Source organism: Gorilla gorilla, chromosome 5 (genome assembly GCF_029281585.2).
Source record: "Gorilla gorilla gorilla isolate KB3781 chromosome 5, NHGRI_mGorGor1-v2.1_pri, whole genome shotgun sequence".
Taxonomy (NCBI): domain Eukaryota; kingdom Metazoa; phylum Chordata; class Mammalia; order Primates; family Hominidae; genus Gorilla; species Gorilla gorilla.
The window spans coordinates 173270741-173292952 of NC_073229.2; the positions used below are offsets into that span (position 1 = coordinate 173270741).

General features: G+C 40.4%; 1 pseudogene; it reads right to left on the bottom strand.

Annotated features, from left to right (window-relative positions):
• Positions 1–17196: 17196 nt before the first annotated feature.
• On the bottom strand, positions 17197–19908 carry LOC129534283 (U2 small nuclear ribonucleoprotein B''-like; annotated as a pseudogene).
• Between the last annotated feature and the right edge of the window lie 2304 nt (positions 19909–22212).

The window sequence follows — 22212 nt, forward strand, 5'->3', positions numbered from 1 at the left end:
AGTATGTTTAGCTACTGGGGTAATAACCTAAACTAGTCTGTGAAAGAAAAGGTTAACTGAAATTGGGATGCCTGCAAATCATCTAGAATTTTAGTGGATCTTATTTGTTAAAAACATCATCACAGATTTATGTGTAGAGGGAAGTGGTAAGTGAAACAGAAAATCAGTAATTAGATAGCAGAGCTTCCAGAGGTTAAAAAAATACTTTCCAAGTTATACACAGAACAATCCTCTGCAATTATGCTGATTACATGACAAGTAAATACCTGTGTATTCTGACTTCGGCAACTACAATATTACTGTCTACTGGGGGAGGAAAGCACACTTCTGAAGGTCACTGAGCATTTGATGACTAGAAATCTAGATGTCCTTAATAGTTAAACAGCAACATACTAAAGATGAAAAACACTATTTCTTTCATCTAATTTTTTTTCAGGTCAGCTCACTCAACCTTTTCATGTAATTTTTGAGCATTCTTGGAAGGAGATCAAGATTCCAGTAATGTAACTGCCATGGGGCCAGTGTGCAGACTCAGGGCTCTGATTCAAGGAATCTGAAACAAACCCTCGTACTACCCAGAACTCAGGAAGTCTAATTCTTAGCCTGAAAAATGACCTGAAGTTACATATTTCTCCCCTTTGAGTAACAGCTAAATCCACTCACTCAATGGACAAGCGTTTCGTGTGTGTGTGTGTGTGAAGTATATAATTTTTATAATTTTAAATAACATTTTAGATAGATAGACATCCTCAAGCAAGAGCGTAAGTGTTTTGTTGGGCTTCATCTATCATACTAGTTGCTAAGAGATTTTAAAGGAAGCTGAACGTTAACTCTACAGATACCAGGTTAGATACATCTTCATAAGCTGAGGAATAATTGGGATCACAGGAATCAAACAAATCCACACACTGAAAATCACAGTCACTATATAAAGAAAAGGAAGCTGCATAGGAAAGCTTCTGGCACTGAGGTTGAGATCACACTGCAACGGAAATTATTTGAATTCTAAGCCAACATAAGAAAAAAAGAATTTATTCTAAAATCTACTGAACAAGTTTGGAGCAAGCATCAATGACCATATGCTTGGAAATGCTGCGTGGGATGTTAAAGGTTTATTATTGTTCCCAGACAGGTCCAGTGTAGTTAAAAATGGTGGACGCCAGCTGTCTATTGATGTGTATACTTTGTATAGAAAACATTCAAGATCAGAGTGGCTGGTGCCCTGAGTAGAGATAGTGCTTTCCAGTGTTAAGGAGGCTTAAAGCACGATGGGATAGATCTGTGTGGTTTTCCCTTCATGCATAAAGCAGAAAGAAGTGTGCTCCTGTCCTATCTCCCCACACATCTCCCCCACCACTACCCCTGCACACACATTCTTTCCCAGCAGCCTGCACCTTCAGAAAGGGGAAATTCTCATCACACATTCAACTCTTAAAGAAGCATAAGGAAATGACCAGTCTTAAGGACCCTCCAGGGACACTGTTTCTCCTGTCCTTCCCTTTACTGCTGTGTCTATTCTCTTCAGCCAAAGGGTGTCATGGAAAAAAAGAGAAGGGGCACCCAAGCCAGACTCTCAGTCATTAAAGAAGCACCAATCATTGAGATTGTAAGAACTAAGCCAATACAATGACCATTCAAGTAAGATCTTAGGATTTCTGGTGACTGTATACTCAGCTATGTGCTGTTTAACTGAGAATCTCAATGATCCAGGTGTCTTTGTCCATGTTCAGAGTGAAGAGCCTGGAGGTTACAGATAATGAATCCCCATTGATCCAAAGTTATTGTGGATAAAAGCATTCTAGCTAATTGTCTATTCATTCTAATAGCTATTTACTCAGTTCTATTAATATTGCCCTCAGAGTTTGCATTCATGTCTGGCTCCCCCAGCTACCCTGTGAACTTCTGCAGGGCTTATTCCTTCATTCACCTACCAGTGGCTACTCAGAACTTCACATTTGGAGACATTCCAAAAATGTGTATTACCTCCCACAGCTTCTTGCCCTTAAGGCCCTGCTCCTTCTGGTAAGCCCAGGGTGCCATTTTGAGAATTTAACACTGTGCTATGCCCCACCCTTGGTTTGAATTCAGGCTGACATGGTGGCAGCTGCTGCCCAGCCAAGGAGAGACAGGGAAACCAGGCTATTTTATGCACATCCAGGAGAATACTCACTGCCCTGCAGTGGGCTGCTATGAAACTGAGATGTGAGTAGATTACACTCCCCACAGCTTCTGGCCTATGCTGCTTGCCTGGGATGGATACCATCCTCCCTGGTCCCAAGCCCAAGACACTATTTTAAGACATTAATTCTGGGCTTGAGACTTTTGGGCTGAGCTTGGGCTAACATGGCTACAGCCACCACCTGGCCAAGGAGGGACAGGAAAACCAGGTTCCCCTATGCATACCTAAAACAATATCCACCACTCTGCTATGGGCTGCTATGAAACTCAGACTTGAATGGGCTGCACTCCCCATAGCTTCTTGCACACACTGCTTGCCTTAGTGGGCCCTCATATTCTCTTGTCGCAAGCCCACAGCTAGCACGATTTTTAGAGTTTAACCCTGGACTGTGCCCCACCCTCAGACCAAGTAGAGGTGATGAGGCTGCAGCTGCCACCCAGCCAGGGAAGGGACAGGGGAGACCAAGCTCCCTTAAGCACACTTAGGACAATACCTACTACCCTTCTACAGGCATCTGTGGGGTGGAGGACTGGCTCACCCAACCTATTGCAGCTTCTAGCAATACCTACTTGAACTGCTTGGGTCCCAGTGGGTTGCTCCACCACTGCTACTGCCATCACCCACATGACACCAGCTTCCTAGGGGCCTGAGAACCCACCCACACACCTAGCCCACTACTACTACTACTAGCTTCTAAGCAAGCCACCTGGAGCCCCAAGAATCAGTGCTCCAGAGTCCACTAACACCAGAGCCAGTGCCTAAAAAGAGGCACATTTATTCCACTGCTGATACTTGGGCCTGAAGACTGGCTCAGTTGGTGTCCAAGTCCCCAGCAAAACTTCACCACAACCTCAACTAATAACTGTACCCTAAGTCACCAAGGAAATCACAGATACCACTGATACTGTATATTGCCAAGGAAGTCACACAAAGATCACAGTACCACAGGCAACCAAAATCAAAGTCAAAGTAGTTTACTCAATCAACATACATACATTCCTAAGAAAAAATTCTCCCCCACAAAAGCAATTTCAAAAAAAAATGAAACAAGCAACTACTATACTAGATGAGCAGATATCAACAGAAAGACACAGGAAACATGAAAAACAGGGAAATACGACATCATTGAAGGACAATAAGAATTGCCCAGCAACAGATCCCAATCAAAAAGAATTCCCCAAAATGCCAGATAAAGAATTCAAAATATTGATTTTAAAGAAGCTCAATGAGATGCAAGATAATCTGAAAACCAATACAAAGAAACTGGAAAGTCAACTCAGGCTATGAATGAGAAACTTACCAAGCAGGCAGATATCTTTTTAAAAGGCAGAAATTCTGGAACTAAAACATTTATTGAAGAAAATGCAAAATACATTCAAAAGATTCAATAATAGATTACACCAAGTAGAACACAGAATCTCAAAACTTGAGGTCGGGTCTTTTGAAATAATCCAGTGAGACAAAAATAAGGAAAAAAGAATTTTAAAATGAACAAAGTCTTCAAGATGTCTGGTACTATATAAAACAAGCAAACTTACGAATTATCACTATTCCCAAAGAGGAAGAGACATCAAAACATTTAGAAAACCTATTTAAGAAAATAATTGATGAAAACTTCCCAAGTCTATCAAGACATTTAGACATTGAGATACAGGAAGCCCAATGATCTCCAGGTAAATACATTGCACAAAGGACTTCATCATGGCATATTATATTTAGAATGTCTAAAGTCAAAGTGAAAGAAATAATTTTAAAATTAGCAAGAGAAAAATTGTCTAGTCTCCTATGAAGGAAACACCATCACGCTTTTCAGCAGAAACCTCACAGGCCAGAAGAGAATGAGATTGCATTTTCAAAGTACTGAAATGAAAAAAAATAAAATAAAATAAATAACTGTCAGTCAAGAATTTCATATCCTGCCATAATAAGCTTCATAAATGAAGGAGACGTATAGGCTTTCCTAGACAAGCAAACGTTGAGGGAATTTGTCACCACTAGACCCACTCTATAGGAAATGTCCAAAGGGATCTTAAATATGGAAACAAAAGGTCAATATTTGCCATCACAAAACACATGGAACTGTAAAATGCACTGTTCTTATAAAACAATCACACGAAGGAGGAAAAGAAAGGAATCAAATGACAACATGATAGAATTTCATCCAACCACAAGGACAACAAGACAGAGAAAAAGAGAGAAATGAACTTTTAAAAAACTAGAAAACAATTAGCAATATGACAGGATCAAAGCAATGTTAACCTCACATATCAATGTTAACCTTGAATATAAATAGATTAAATGCTCCACTTAAAAGATACTGTTTGGCAGAATGGACAAAAAGTCATGATCCAAGTATATGCTGCCTATAAGAAACTCACTTTACTCATAAAGACACATATAAACTAAAAGTAAAGGGGTGCAAAAATATTCCACACAAGAAGAAACCAAAACTGATGAGTAGCTATACGGATAACAGATAAAACAGACTTTAAATAAAAAATGATTTAGAAAAAGATGAAGGAGGTCATTAATGTAATGATAAAGGGATCCTTCAACAGGAGAATATAACAATTCTAAATATATAAGCACTGAACATTGCAGCACTTTAATTCATAAAATAAATGTTACTAGACCTAAAGAAAGAAATAAAGCAATATAAATAAGAGGGGAGCATTTTAACACCCAACTCACAGCACTAGACAGATTGTCAAGACAGAAAATTAACAAAAACATTGGGGTAAATTGGATTTCAGACCAAATGAACTTAACAGACATTTATTAAACATTTTACCCCAAAACTACAGAATACACATTCTTTTCATCAGCACATGAAACATTCTCCAAGACAGACCACATGTTAGGCCACAAAACAATCCTGAACAAGTTTTTAAAAATCAAAATTCCATCAAGTATCTTTTTGCATCACAGTGCAATAAAGCTAGAAATCAATACCAAAAGGTACTTTAGAGCTTTCTCATACAAACCCCTGGACATTAAAATTCATGCTCCTGAAAAACTCACTGTGTCAATGAAAAAATTAAAACAGAAATTAAGATATTTTTTGAAATGAATGAAAATGAAAATAAAACATTCCAAAACCTGGGAGATACAGCAAAAGCAGTGCTAAGAGTTAAATTTATAATATTAAATGCCTACATCGAGAAATACAATAGTAGGATGACTATGGTCAATAATAATTTAATTGTACATTTTAAAATAACTAAAAGAGCATAACTGGATTGTTTGTAACACAAAGGATAAATACTTGAAGGGATAGATATCCCCATTTTACATAATATTATTAGGCATTATGTGCCTGTATCAAAACATCTCATGTAACCCATAAATATATACACCTACTATGTACCCACAAATATTAAAATTAAAAAATACTTTGGAAAAAAAGTAGAAATAACAAATAACAACCCAATGTTGCACCTCAAGGAAATAGAAAAGCAAGAACAAAACGAAGCCAAAATTAGCGGAAGAAAAGACATAACAAAGATCAGAGCAGAACTAAATGAAATAGAGAACAAAATAATATAAAGGATCAATGAAATGAAAAGTAAGTTCTGCAAAAAGATAAACAAAATTGATAACCCACTAGCTAGAATAACCAAGAAAAAGGAGACAAGATCCAAATAAACACAATCAGAAGTGAAAAAGGAGACATTACAATTGATGCCACAGAAATACAAAAAGAAAAAGAAATAATAGCCTCAGCAGAGACTATTATTATTACTGTATGAACAACTATATGCTCACAAACTAAGAAAATCTAGAGGAAATGGACAAATTCCTGGAAACACACCAACCTCCTGAGATTGAACCAGGAAGAAATAGGACTCCTGGATGGAGCAATAATAAGTAGTGAAATTGAAGCAGTAATGTAAAAAATCTTCCAACAAAAAAAGCCCAGGACCAGATGGATTCACAGCCAAATTGTACCAAATATACAAAGAACTAATACCAATCCTCCTGAAATTATTTTAAAAAAAAAATTTAAGGAGTAAGGTATTCTCCCTAACTCATTCTACAAGCCAGTATCAACCTGATACCAAAACCAGACAATGGCACATCACAAAAATAAAACTATAGATCAATATCCCTGATGAACATAAATGAAAAAATCTTCAACAAAATACTAGCAAATCAAATCCTACAGTGCATCAAAAAGTTAATACACTATAATCAGTTGGGTTGTATCCCAGGGATGTAAGGATGTTTCAACATATGAAAATCAATAAATGTTATACATCAAATAAACAGAATTAAGGGCAAAAACCATATAATTATCTCAATAGATGCAGAAAAAGCATTCAATAGAATTCAGCATGCCTTAGTGATAAAAATCTTCAAGAAAGATGAAAAGAACCTAGGCCTGGAAAGAATTTACTCCAACATAATAAAGGCCACATACAACAAACCCACAGCCAACATCATATTTAATGGGGAAAAGTTGAAAGTATCCCCTATAAGAACTGGAACAAGACAAGGATGTCCACTTTCTTTTATTTATTTATTTATTTATTTATTTATTTATTATACTTTAAGTTCTACGGTACATGTGCATATTGTGCAGGTTAGTTACATATGTATACATGTGCCATGCTGGTGCGCTGCACCCACTAACTCGTCATCTAGCATTAGGTATATCTCCCAATACTATCCCTCCCCACTCCCCCCACCCCACAACAGTCCCCAGAGTGTGATATTCCCCTTCCTGTGTCCATGTGATCTCATTGTTCAATTCCCACCTATGAGTGAGAATATGCGGTGTTTGGTTTTTTGTTCTTGCGATAGTTTACTGACAGTGATGATTTCCAATTTCATCCATGTCCCTACAAAGGACATGAACTCATCATTTTTTATGGCTGCATAGTATTCCATGGTGTATATGTGCCACATTTTCTTAATCCAGTCTATCATTGTTGGACATTTGGGTTGGATCCAAGTCTTTGCTATTGTGAATAATGCCGAATGTCCACTTTCATAATTCTTATTCAGCATAGCAGTGGAAGTCCTCACCAGTGCAATCAGGCAAAAGAAAAAAAAATAAAAGGCATCAAAATCAGAAAAGAAGAAGTCAAATTATCCCTTTTTGCTGATGATTAATCTTATCTCTAGAAAACCCTAAAGACTCTACCCAAAAAATTCTTAGACTTGATAAATGAATTTAGCGAAGTTTTAGGATACAAAATTAACATACAGAAATCGACACACTTCTATACAACAATCATGACCTAGGCAAGGACCAAATCAAGAAAGCAATCCCATTTACAATAGCTATAAGAAAAATAAAATACCTAGGAATACATTTAACCAAGGAGAATAATGGTCTCTATAAGGAGAATGACAAAACACTGATGAAAGAAATCATAGATGACACAAACAAATGGAAAAACATCCTGTATTAGTTCGTTTTCACACTGCTATAAGGAACTGCCCAAGTCTGGGTAATTTTATAAAGGAAAGAGGTTTAATTGACTCACAGTTCAGCGTGGCTGGGGGTGCCTCAGGAAATTAACAATCATAGTGCAAGGCAAAGGGGAAGAAAGGCACCTTCTTCACAAGGCAGCAGGAAGAAGTGCCCAGCAAAGGGGGAAGATATCCTTATAAAACTATCAGATCTCATGAAAACTCACTCACTATCATGAGAACAGCATGGGGGAAACCACCCCCCTGATTCTATCACCCACACCTGGTCTCTCCCTTGACGTGGGGATTATGGGAATTAGAATTCAAGTTGAGATTTTAACAACCAAACCATATCACATCCCATGCTCTTGAACAGGAAAAATCAATATTGTTAAAATGACCATAGTACCCAAAGCAATCTACAGAGTCAATGCAATTCCTGTCAAATTACCCATGTCAGTTTTCACAGAATTAGAAAAAATGATCCTGAAATTCACATGGAACCAGAAAAGAGCCCAAATAATGAAAGTAATCCTAAGCACAAAGAACAAATCTGGAGGCATCACATTACCTGACTTCAAGTTATACTACAAGGGCTATAGTAACCAAAACAGTGTGGTACTGTTATAAAAATAAACACATATATCAATGGAACAGAATAGAGAACCCAGAAATAAAGCCACATCCCTACAACCAAGTGATCTTTGACAAAGTCAACAAAAATGTACATTGGGGAAGTGATATTCTATTCAATAAATGGTGCCAGCAAAATTGGATAGCCATACGCAGAAGAATGAAACTAGATCCGTACCTCTCACCATATACGAAAATTAACACAAGATAGATGAACAACCTAAACATAAGACCTGATACTATAAAAACCCTCGTTTTCTTAAAAATAAGAAAACCTAGGAAAAACTCTTCTGGACATTGGCCTAGATAAAGAATTTATGACCAAGTCCTGAAAAGCAAACGCAATAAAAACAAAGGTAGACAAATGGGACTTAATTAAACTAAAAAGCTTCTGCACAGCAAAAGAAACAATCAACAGAGTAAACAGACAACCTACAGAATGGGAAAAGTATTTGCAAACTGCGCATCCAACAAAGGGCTAACATCCAGAATCTGCAAAGAACTCAAACAACTCAACAAGAAAAAAGCAAATAACCTCATGAAAAAGTGGGCATAGGACATGAATAGACATTCATCAAAAGAAGACATAAAGTGAGGCCAGGCTCAGTGGCTCACGCCTGTAATCCCAGCATTTTGGGAGGCCAAGGTGGGCAGGTCACAAGGTCAGGAGTTTGAGACCAGTCTGGCCAACATAATGAAACCCCGTCTCTACTAAAAATACAAAAATTAGCCAGGCATGGTGGTGCACACCTGTAGTCCCAACTACTAGAGAGGCTGAGGCAGGAGAATCGCTTGAACTTGGGAGGCAGAGGTTGTGGTGAGCTGAGATCGCGCCACTGCACTCCAGCCTGGGCAACAGAGCAAGACTCCGTCTCAAAAAAAATAAGACATAAAGTGGCCAACAAACATATTAAAATATGCTCACCATCACTAATCATCAGAGAAATACAAATTAAAACCATAATAAGATACCATCTTACACCAGTCAGTATGGTTATTATTATTATTAAAACTGCTAAAAACAATAGATGCGGGTGAGGATGTGGAGAAAAGGAAATGCTTATACATTGTTGATGGGAATGTAAATTAGAACAACCACCATGGAAAACAGTATGAAACTTTCTCAAAGAACTAAAAATAGAACTATTATTCAATCCACAGTCCCACTACTAGGTAGTCATCAAAAGGCAAAAATATCATTATATCAAAAAAATACTGACTGGGCACAGTGGCTCACATCTGTAATTCCAGCACTTTGGGAGGCTGAGGTGGGTGGATCCCTGAGGTCAGGAGTTCAAGACCAGCCTGGCCAACATGGTGAAACCCTGTCTCTACTACGAATACAAAAAAAAATTAGCCGGTCGTGATGGTGGATGCCTGTAATCCCAGCTACTTGGGAGGCTGAGGCAGAAGAATCACTAGAACTTGGGAGGCAGAGTTTGCCATGAGCTGAGATTGCACCACTGCACTTCAGCCTGGGTGACAGTGCAAGACTCTGTCTCAAAAAAAAAAAAAAAAAAAAGATACCTGCACTTATGTGTTTATTGCAGCACTATTCACAACAGCAAAGATATAGAATCAACCTAACTCCATCAATGGTGGACTGAACGAAGAAAATGTGAGATCTACATCTAGATCTCACATTTTTGGATCTCGTATATATATTCATATACATATATATACACACACATATATATCTAAAAGATATATATATATATAATTTTATTCTTTTTTATGACTGAGTAGTATTCTGTGGTGTGTGTGAATACTACTTAGCCATAAAAAAGAATGAAGTCATGTCTTTTGCAGCAATATGGATGAAACATCCATGGATGGAACTGGAGGACATTATCCTTAGTGAAATAACTCAGAAACAGAAAGTCAAACATCACATATTCTCACTTAGAAGTGGGAGCTGAATAATGGATACACATGGACACACAGAGTGGAATAATAGACATTGGAGATGACAAAAGGTGGGAAGGGGTGAGAGGGTGAGGGTTGAAAACTTACCTATTGGGTAAAATGTTCACTATTAGGGTAATGAGCACACTAAAAGCCTAGACTTCACCCTATGCAATGTATGCATGGAAGAAATCTGCACTTGTACCCACCAACTATATACAATTTTAAAACTTTTTTAAATAAAAATATATATTAAATGAGTACTTTTTTCACATTTTACAGAAATACATGTTAACATTTTTTAAAATATGATTACATCTTTGCTTATTCAGGTTCTTTCAAGATATTAAAGTTTGTATAGTGAAACACACAATGAAGAGTACCTATTTTATGTCTGTTATTTGTCTTCAAGGCGGGTAAGTTCTTACAGAGCAACAAGACTCTTTTAAGAGGACTCTGGATGTGATAATAACTAGCATTCTTTGATGGTCACAAAGTGCACATGCTATTAGGTTGATGCAAAAGTAATTGCGGTCTTGCCATTAAAAGTCATTTCAAAAACGGCAGTTACTTTTGCATCAACCTAATAGTTGAGTCCTTACAGTAATTCTGAGGGGGTATTATCTGTGTTTCACACATGTGGCCACTCAGATGCAAGAAATGAAGTAAATTACCTGAACTCAACATTGCTTAGAAGAAAGCAGAGCTGGGATTCAAATTGAGGTCTTCTGATTCCAAATTCCATACACCATACATCATGTACCAGTATTCCTTCTAACTTAACATTCTTAATTGCAGAAGACACTGAATATCAGAAAAAGGGAGGTGACTAAAATCAATTCTCACTTCCAAGCATGCTGTGGGGGCTGCTTTTTTTTTTTTTTTTTTTTTTTTTTTTTTTACCAGTTCCATACGTGTGTGTCTACTTGCCATTTCTCCCCTGTCCCTTCCTGTTCCCTCCTCTTCTATCCTGTCTTCCACTCTCCTCTTCACTCTTATCTACCTTCCCATCTATCATCTTCTCTTACATACATCAATAGACTACAGGTAGACACTTTTTATTTCACTATAGCAGTAACTCAGATTTCCGATAAATGGAAAACAACATTAAATGCACTAATTTTAACATGTTATCATTGAGCTTGCAATGAGTTTTTTAAAAATAGCATTGATTACCTGAAAGTGTACTTGAGAAAGTGACTTATATATCATTTTACAAGATTGGATTGGGTCAAGGACAATCTTCCTGAGTGTGGACCACATCTGTCAACCAAGCTACAGAGTTTGCAGGGAGGCGAGAATGGGTTTGGGCCGAAGGTCTTCGGGACCCTCACCCTGGAGGGCACATCTCTGAGTTTCTTCTTCTCCTAGGAATTCTCTTTTCAGGGTGAGTCAAATTAATTTGAACATACCTACCTGGCCATGAAGGGTTTGGTGCTCTGTTACATGAAAAGAAATGTCTGTGATTATGAAGATGATTAATATTTTTACTTTCAGATTGGTCCCCAAGGAAGAGAAATAATGGTTCCTGAGCCAAATGTATCTTCCACTGAGAGTGAGAAAATGTAAGTCACTTAGGGGAGAAATCTTGTTCTAGCCAAAAGGACAGGCAGTGGCTGCAAAAAAACACGTTGTTGCAGTGCTTACAGCACTGATTAAAGCATCAGCCCCTCCTTAGCTTCTCCAATCCCATTCTAAGTCACCACTAATCTAATTCTACCAAGGCTCTCCAATAGATCCCATTCTGCAGTTTATATATTTGGTGGTAAATTTGTGTGTAAGTGATCCTAAGAAACTGCTAACCCACAACAACCATGATGCTTAAAGAAGATGGGGAAAGGGTTATCTCTCGTTCTCTTTGACGAAAGTGTCATTGGAAGGAAAGTCTGACGTATTCCCAGTTGGTTTTGTGCCAGACTCAGAAATCCATCTTAGGTGGGGAAACAGAGCACATTAGAAAATTAAATGATCTGGTAGTCTCTGATCCCAAAGGACTAAAAATCCGGTTGGAAACCAAGATCTAGACAGAAGAAAATCTAATAGCAAGCAAAGGGCCAATGACAATAAAGCCAACAAAATAAAAAGTAAGCCAGAACACCAGCCATAAGTTCAGGAAAGGGAGAAAAGAACATAACATCCTACAGAAGGTTTTTTGGGGCAACATTAAAGGTTTTGAGCATAATCACACAGTTCAACCCTGTTTAGAAAGAGTATAGGTTTCTGCTAAAAGGTTGTAAGGGCCACAGGTAATGTTGGCATGCTGGTGAGACCTAGACTTTTGCACTCTTCCATCCACCATGCCAAGCCTGCTGCTTGAGATACAAGGGACCCTGTAATTGCTTTAATATTGCTGCTAACAGTGGAAATTGTTAAATTCATTACCTGATCCCTCTAAATTCCAAGCCAGTGTCCCAATTTAAAAAAAAAAAAAAGTTATTTCTTTTTTCTTTTTTCTTTTTTTTTTTTTTTTTTTTTGAGATGAAGTCTTGCTCTGTCACCCAGGTTGGAGTGCACTGGCACCATCTCAGCTCACTGCAGCCTCCACCTCCCGGGTTCAAGCGATTCTCATGCCTCAGCAAGAGATGCATTTTTAGTAGAGATGGGGTTTCACCACAGGCCAGTCTCGAACTCCTGACCTCAAGTGATCTGCCTGCCTTGGCCTCCCAAAGTGCTGAAATTATAGGCATGAGCCACTGCACCCGACTGAAAAATGTTATTTTCATTTTAGTTTAATTTGTTCTTCTTTATAGGTCATGAAAAAAAGAAGCAAAAGTTTGTCCTGTGTCCTACTTCAGTGACAGAAGTAAAATGGCCACTTTTCACTTGTTGGTTTCCCTACAGTGCACCATATGGTTGCTGTGCCGGCGGGCTTAGGGGAGGAGGGGAAGCCATGAGCCTCCCATGGCCTCAGCTCCAGCACTTGCCTCTCAGGCCTACAGGACTGCAGGTCCCCACCCTGCGTTCCTATCCCAGACCATCCCAAGTCTCCTGTCGTTTAAAAGAAAGGAATGTGTTTACTTTTAAGACTAGAACCTTAAGCCTGAAATATAATTGGCTGCCCTCGATAAAGCAGAATTTGGGCCAAACAGGCCCTATCCTGAGAGAATGCATGACTTTTAATAACTAAAAACCAGGTACAGTTGGTCGTGAATGATAACATACTAGGGTGTTTCCAAATAACTCAAAGACCTTTTGCTGTTGGGAGACTGGCTACCTTGACTATTTATTAGATCCAATTGCAAGTAGAAACTACTCTTTAAACAAAAAAACAAAAACAAAAACGCAGCTGTCTATAGTCCAAAACCATGGAAACCAGCTCTCTCTGCAAACAATGAGCCTGCTTCTCGCCAAGACAGCCAGAGCTTCTCAGTTCTCATGATTTTCTTCCAAATCCCAAACACCAAATGCCTTTAAAATGCACAAAAGAGCAAGGAGCCTACTGAATTGGCAGTTATTCCTGCTCCTTTTTAGTCAATGTCTGTGTAAAGAAAGGAAAGGCATAAAAAGATATGTGTTTTGCTCGGTTAGGGTTTCCAAAGACAAGATGGCCTCAGGACAAGTTAAGCCTCTGCTTAGAGAGCTGCTTGGAGCAACCCAGGGAGCGCTTCTGCATTTTCATGGCCAATGTATGTTTTCCTTCTCAGCAAAGGCCTTGTTCCAGGGGAAACTGAAATGTATGAGGTCCAGAAGGAACCCCATAGAAACCACACTGCATCTCAACAGGGCCACAGTCAGCACATAGTTTCCAGGTTATAAACCTCCCTCCCCCTTCACCCTTCAATCCCAGAGAGTCTGCAGTCTGCTTTACAAACACTCTTGCAACATATGACTAGAAGCCCATGTGAACTGGAATCTTAAATACACACCAAAACGCAGATTATGCTATCAGGGTCATCCTGCAAGGCCCCCTGTTCCCCCAGAGGCCAACCCAAGCAAAACTGAGGCACGGCTGAGGCCCCATGCTGGAAGAGGCTTTCCACCTCCCGCCTCAGCAGCCTGCCCACGTCCACAGGCCCAAAGCAGTGTCCTCAGGCCCAAGGCAGTGTCCTCATGGACTGGGACCCTCTGTTCACACAAGACGGCTAGCTGTTACTCAAGCTACATCAGCACAGCCCAGGATCGCTTATCTCTTCCTGAGAACCTCTCCACTGCCTTGGGGTCACCGTATCTGCATATTGCTCCTACTCCAGCTCCTTCACCAGGCTGTGAGCTCCATTCTGTTCACTGCTGCATCCCTGGTCCTTGGTTCAGTGCCTGCTACTCAGCAGAAGCTCAATAGACACTTCTTGAAAGTTGTTGGAGCGTCAGTGTTGGAGAGATCCATGCTAACTATCCATTCATTAGAATGAATCTCTATTGGTAGAAGTTCAGTGAAAGAAATGTGAGTAAAAGAGATATTTGGAGCAGAGGGCAACTTCCAAAAATCCATCAGATAGGCTGCCACCTGTGTATCAGCCTGCCCTGTGCATCAGCTGTAACCTTTATTGTGTCTTGGAGTTCTTTGAGAATGTGATTAAATCTATACACCCTTTATTCAAAAATACACACACACACACACACACACATATACACATACATGCATTGTTGTCTGTAATTTCAAGAGTTTTAGAGGATCCCCTGAAGCACATTTCTGGGACCTCAGGCTAAGAACACCTGCGCCATCTTAAAATTTGATACTTTTCTCTGCTTCTATTTTAGTCTTTACCTCCCTGAGGGCAGGAATGAAATCTTAGTCAACTCTGTGTCTACCATCATTCCTTGCACATAGTGGGGATCCCTTGAAAAAAATGCACACAAACCGAGAAAGCAATGAACCAGTGACTCTTGAAATACAGTAATAGCACCGATCCTAAGCAATCCACCATTCCTTGCACATAGTGGGGATCCCTTGAAAAAAATGCACACAAACCGAGAAAGCAATGAACCACTGACTCTTGAAATACAGTAATAGCACCGATCCTAAGCAATCCACCATTTGCTTCTGTACTTTCCCTCCACCTACCCACCCATGGAAGCATGTCTAAGACTTGCAGAGTCAGAAATAAGGAGTGCTTCTGACATCTATGCAGAGCAAACAACCAAGAGTGCCTGCCCCAGGACATTGTCCTCTGTGGTGAGGGAGACGGTTGCAGGACTGTCCCCAGAGGATGCTTTCTAAACCTATGGGGGCATGTTTTGGTTGTCACAATAATCAGGGGGCCACCGTCAATGTTTATTGGGTGAGACACCAGACATGTTGCAATGTCTAGGCTAATTCTGCATTGCAAAGAATTGTCCAAAGTCTCACATGACTCCCAATTGTACCATCAGATGTTCATGTAGGTGAAAACATATTTATAGATCTGTGATTCTGGATCCTAACTCTGTGTTACAAAGTAATTTTTGTACAGTTCTAAAGGTACACTGAATTTTCCAAAAATGCAGCTACCACATAAGTCCATTTGAGATTGTAGATTGTTTGGCTGGAACTTTACCAAGAGCTGTTCACCTTTTGAAAAATCTCAATGCTAATGTCTACACCTCTGTTGGGATTTGAGCCAGCAGCGAAGCACACCTGTATCATGCTACATGTGAGAACCATTATATTCAGTGATTCTACATAGGTATGCAAGCTCTGACTACTTTATCATGTCATCTGTTGTAGTTGTACCCAAGCATTTACATATTTAAATGTATATTCTTCTTTAAAATTATTTTTTAACATTTCTCATTTATATTCCAGTAAGAATATTCTATTGAATTTCAAAATTATGTTTAGAAGTTTTGTTACCTAGATGTTTAATTTCAAGAGATTAAAAGAAATGTTACAAAAAGTTTCCTATAAAAAGGAAATTAAGTCTGACAGTGAACTACAGCAACACCATTTATATGGTGACTCATTAGGGATGCTTTTAGATGCAAGTAACAGCATGCTAAATGTGGTTTGAAAAATAAAGATGTTAGTTTTCTCATAAAACAAGAAGCCCAGAGGTAGGTGTTTTCAATGTTGGCTTAGTGGCTTAATGAGGTGGAAAATAACCCAGGTGATTGTCATCTTTCTGCTCGGCTACCTTCAGTGAGTTGTCATTTATCCTCAGGATTGTCCCTTCGAGGTTGCCAGAGAACTGCTGCAGCTCAGTCTGTATCCAAAAGGAAGAGGCACTAATTTTCCCTTGCATAGATCTTTTAACTAAAGAGGATGGTTTTTTCCAGAAGCTCCAGGGAAGACTTTCTTTCTGGTTTAATTCACCAGGATTTAACTAGATGCTGATGGCAATAAGGGGAGCTGGGAAAGCTAGTGTTTTCAGTATTAAATACAGGTGGCTCTGCTGGTGAGGCTCTGGGCAGGGGACTCAGGGGGCACAGGTGCAAATGGCTGTTGGTTGCAAACATAACTGCTTGCTATGATTACTCAGAACAAAAAACACCTAACAAATGGTAGGTTTTAGAATGATATATCTATGTTTATACTTCAACCAAAAGTATGGAAAAAAGTCATCAGTGAGACTATGTTTTATGGTATTGATTCTCCATACCCTTTTTCTTCCTAGTTGCCACAATTTATTGGTTTTTGTTTGTTTTTTGTTTTTGTTTTGTTTTTCTTTTTTTGAGACAAAGTCTTGTTCTGTTGCCCAGGCTGGAGTTCAGTGGCACGATCACAACTTACTGCAGCCTCAACCTTTTGAGCTCAAGCCATCCGCCCACCTCCAACTCCCAAGTAGCTAGGACTACAGCTGTGCCACCATGCATAGCTAATTTTTTCTTTTTCTGTAGAGACAAGGGTCTCTCTATGTTGCCCAGGCTGGTCTTGAACTCTTGGACTCAAGTGATCCTCCCACCTGGGCCTCCCAAGATGTTGGGATTACAAGCATGAGCCACCATGCGCAGCTCTAGTTGCCATAATTTGATTTTAAATCAAAATGGCATGTTCTATGTTCAAAAATGATTCAACTGTGCCACCTACCTCATGGCTTTGGTGTGGGTGACAAGTGAGAATATATGCAATTACACCTCTAAGATATTCTTGATCTGATAGCATTATCCCCAGAGAATGCATATGAAGCGTAGCTGTAAGTTTATTTATTTTTCACAGAATACAAATCAAAGTTTATTGTACAAAATTAAGGCCTTCATATTTCATAATTCACCAAGGCTAGAGAAATACTAGATAATTTAAGTCCTTCACGAAAATTTCACTTTCACTTCCCCTAATCTCTATTACAATGACCCAACCAAATGTTAGCAAAACAAACACTATAAATAACACCAAGTCCTTTAAAGATGACTCTCCCAAATGTTATTTCTTGGCATAAGTGATCTTCATAGCATGGGATGTTGTGATCTTAAATCCCTGTAAAGCATCCCTGGCAGCTCCAGCCTGCCCATCATTTTCAAATTCAACAAAAGCAATGTCATGCCTCCCTGGTACTAGACGTACTTCCTTGAAGCCAGGGAACTGATTAAACAGCATGGATAACATCATCTCATTAGTCTCTTCTGGTAAGTTATTAAGGAATAAAATATAGTTTGGAGGGTAATCGAGGACCTGAGGATTTGGTGTTGAATTTCCTTGGGTATTAGCTGAATCTGGAGTTCCCTAGCCAGGCCTTTTGTTTGTGGTTGTTGCAGTCTGTTCCACAGTTTTGGCTTTTTTCTTTTCTTTTTTCTTTTCTTTGTCAGCAAAAGTGCCATACATTTCAGATATTATATCCAAATCTGTTTTTGCATATGTATTCGCATTGGTTTACCATAAAATGGAAATCCTTGTGACTGTCTCTAAGCATTTGTGGATGAGCCCAGTTCCTTAAATATGACAAAGCCCTGCCCCTCATCTTCATGGTCTTTAAAGCCACAAAGTCCACCACATGACCCAACTGAGAAAACAGGGCATATAGGGATCTCTTCAATTCTTCCTTTTTAATTTTGTCATTCATATTGTTGATATAAATTGTATGATTTGGTCTGATATCCATGTTTGCGTTAAATTCTTCAGAAAGAGACAGTAAATAATCTAAGGCCTATGCCATCTCCCATAAGAAACAAAAACTACTCTAAGTTTATTTTAAGCTAGGTTTCACAGCCTAAATGAAAATTAAAATGGAAAAAAAATGTGTGAGATTGAAATTTTGCAATCTAACTTTCAAATTCACACGGAGATCTGATAGGCTAGACTACTAGAATATTGAGAATGCAACCTTTAAAAAAATGGAAATAGCAAAAAGGAGAATCTTCTGTCCTGTTTTAATCCCCACTGGCCGTGCCCTGTCGAGATCTAGAACACAGTTAGGCACCAGAACCAGGAGCCAACAAAGGGTGATGCTGTTCTCTCCAGCTGCCACATGCTGAGCATCTCCATGCTCTTTGGTGCTGCTCAGTGGAGCCAGAGCTAACCCCAGGGACCAGATGTCTGGGTTTGCCCAGGAAGGTCTCACTTCACTCGTACTGCTGATATGCACAGGAGGCAAGGAAATACCGGGTAGTAGAGGGTGGTTCCCCAGCAAAGGCCCCACCCTCAAGCCTGGACACCCAAGGCCTTAAATGGGAATAGGCATTCCTGTCTTTGCCCCCAACTGTTGCCTTTTCCAAGACCACCCTGGCCCACCACACCCCCCATCCTGTACCCATAAAAATCTGCTTCACGAGCAGAAGCATGGCAGAGCAGCAGAGCAGCAGAGCGGCATGGCAGAGAATGAGAGAAGAGAGGAAGCACCTGAGAGGAGTTCGGCTGGGGGCAGTCAGAGAGGAGATCAGCTTCAGGATGGTTAAACTCCAGGGGAAGATCATCTTCCCACTCCATCCCCTCTCCAGCTTCCCATCCCACTGAGAGCCACCTCCATCACCCAGTAAAATCCCCACATTCACCATCTTTCAAGTACATGTAACCTGATTCTTCCTGGATGCAAGGCAAGAATTTGGGACGCACTGGGTGCAGAATCCCAAAAAGGCTGTTACCCTGACTCTTCACTGAGCTGTTTAACACTTAAGCCATCCCTGGACAGCAGGGCTGAAAGAGCACTGTGATACTCGTAGACACTGCCATGGGGCCAGAGCCCAAAAGTGCTCACCCTGGCTCCGGCACCTGCTCACCAGCATGCTCCCCTCCTATAAGTGGTTTGAGCATGTGGTGGCAGAGCAAACAAGCCACACCCCTGTTGAAAGTCCCACAAAGGGGTCCAGGGAGTCTCCCATTTCATTACTCCTACACTAATTAAAACTGTGCTGGTTTGGGGATAGTTACCCCATGAATCAATTTGGAAATTCTAGACCATAAAATCTCGACCCACACCCAATCCCTCAGCTGAAGAAAGAAAAGCTAAAAGAAGGGGAAAGCTGTAGGGTTGGGGAGTTGGAGCAGAAGAGGGTTAAGCAGGAAGAAAAAAAAAGAGTAGGCCATTAAGAAAATAAAAACTCAGGCCCTACATTAGGAAGAACAAAAATTCAGAATGCCATTCCTCCAGGTATTCTCCTTCTTGGCTGGGAGGGCCGGTGGGGAAGGAAAATTTCACAACAGCCCAATGAATGGATGGCTTGTTTCCCTCCAAGGAGGCTTACAGCTGGACACCAGTAGTCCGAATAGCGGTCCTGTTTCTCAGGCAGGCTTCCAAGGCCGCCAAGTGTTACAAGCCCTTCATAGAGCAGTGGATTTTAAAGGTGAATTGAAACTATTTTAAGATCCCTCTTGGGTAGCAGATGGACAGAATGACGGATTGTTACTATGGTGTAGTTGTTTTCATTCCTGGCCCAACTGCCACACTAAGCACATAGCGCTGTGGGCTCCACAAGAGACAGGCATGGTTTGCTCTCTCTGCAAGCACGATGTGTTCTGTAAAACATGCAAAGAAAGAAGAGTGGGAACCAGATTACAAGTTCTTCTAAACAAAATAGAAAAACATTTACTAGGCCATAATAGGACTACGCAAGCTAATGCAGAATTTCACTTTGATATTATCTTTGAGAGCCAGTTGGGGGAAGCGGGGTGACATGTATGTGAAATTGTACTTTCAGGAGTTTTATTCAGTAAGCCAAAAACTAAGAAGTCTTTTGATTGGATCAGTGTTACCCAATTTTGGGGCCAAAATAATAATAATAAACTTTGGTATAGCTCAGTGGTTAAGAGTTCCAGTTCTAGGCCAGGAGCGGTGGTTCATGCCTGTAATCCCAGCACTTTGGGAGGCCGAGGTGGGCGGATCACAAGGTCAGGAGATTGAGACCATCCTGGCTAACACGGTGAAACCCCATCTCTACTAAAAATACAAAAAAATTAGCCGGGTGTGGTGGCGGACGCCTGTAGTCCCAGCTACTTGGGAGGCTGAGGCTGGAGGATGGCGTGAACCCGGGAGGCGGAGCTTGCAGTGAGCCGAGATCGCACCACTGCACTCCAGCCTGGGCGACAGAGCTAGACTCCATCTCAAAAAAAAAAAAAAAAAAAAAAAAAAAAAGAGTTCCAGTTCTAGATTAGATAGCCTTGATTCAAATCTCAGCTTCATCAGTTACTAGTAACTCTAGGCAAGTTCCTTAACCACCTTGTATCTTGGTTTTTTCATCAGTAAAATGCTGATGTTGCCTCTGTCATAAGGTTGTTGGGAAGAGCTGATAAACAAAACACTTAGGACACTGCCTGGCACATCCTGGAGCTTGTTAATGTCAGTTGTGGTGGTAGTTGTCACTATTACAAGGTATAATTTCAAGGTTCCATTGTAATCTCTTAAATGTGCTTAGCTATGCTCAATTTGACAGCCAGGGAAAAATGTTTTTTTCAGAGATAAGCTACTGATATTTTGATAATGCTCCCAGTTTCCCTCCCTTGAGCAGGTCAGGAAGGAGGAAGGTTTGTGAAAGAACAGAGCTATTATAAAACATAGTTACAGCGTTGTATAGCTTTAGAGGGTTTCTGTGCTGCCCTGGTTACTTCTCTTACTGAAAAAGAAGGAAGTGTTTGGGAGGCTGAGGCTGGCAGATCACGAAGTCAAGAGATCGAGACCATCCTGGCCAACATGGTGAAACTCCGTCTCTACTAAAAATACAAAATTAGCCAGGTGTGGTGGCATGCGCCTGTAGTCCCAGCTACTTGGGTGGCTGAGGCAGGAGAATTGCTTGAACCCGGGAGGCAGAGGTTGCAGTGAGACGAGATCGCGCTGCTGCACTCCAGCCTGGCGACAGAGCTAGACTCTGTCACAAAAAAAAAAAAAAGGAAGTGGTAAGAATTCATAGCAATTAGAGTCACCAAAGCTGGGAAGGTAGGACTGAAATGTTTTTGTTCCACAAAAGTTTTCTGAGCCTTTGCCTACAAAAAGTACTTTATTAGGACATTTCCGTGCTACCTATGCGATGCTCAAGGACTTCATTCATTCACTCATTTATTCCACAAGTCTGTGAGCGTTAACTATGGATCAAGAACTGTCCTAGGGGCTGGAGATAGAACAACAGACACAACAGGGTCCTAACCTCAGGGCCTCACAGAGTATGGGGGATGCTGACCATTAGCAATCATTAGTGATAGCTCAGGAACTCAGGGAGCAGAGAGGAAAGGGCCAAACTCATCACTTGATGCATGGGAAAGCAATCTCAGGTACCAGCACAGGCAGAGTCCACATATGGAAGCGTTTCAAAGTGGAGAATTCCTGATTTGATGTCAGATTTAAAAGAGCAGGTAAAACTCAGAGTCAATTTAGTATGAGCAGTGAGGGGAGACAGGGGAGTTGGCAAGGCAGGGAGTAGGTACCACTCATTAGTTCTTTGCCTGCAGCGTGACCAGCGTTGTGCTAAGCCCTTTCCGCCATGCTCTATGACAATCCACTGAAGTCAGGATGGCTGTTGTCTTTTGACAGATGAGAAACCCGAAGCACAGGGTATTTAGGTGGCTTGGTCAAGGTCTTCCAGCTGCTTAGTTGTGCTGGGTTAAGCAAATGGCTGTGGCTTCAAGCTTTGGTTTTTCCATTGCCCGACGGGGGCTCGGTTCCAGGAAGGCAAGTGGAGTCCATCCAGGATATTATGAAAGGAAAACTAAGAGCATGTTGTTACATCCAGAATGATGGTAATATGTTTAAAATTAGATTATATTAGGAAACTGGCAATACTATGTGTCCCTAGGTGTGATC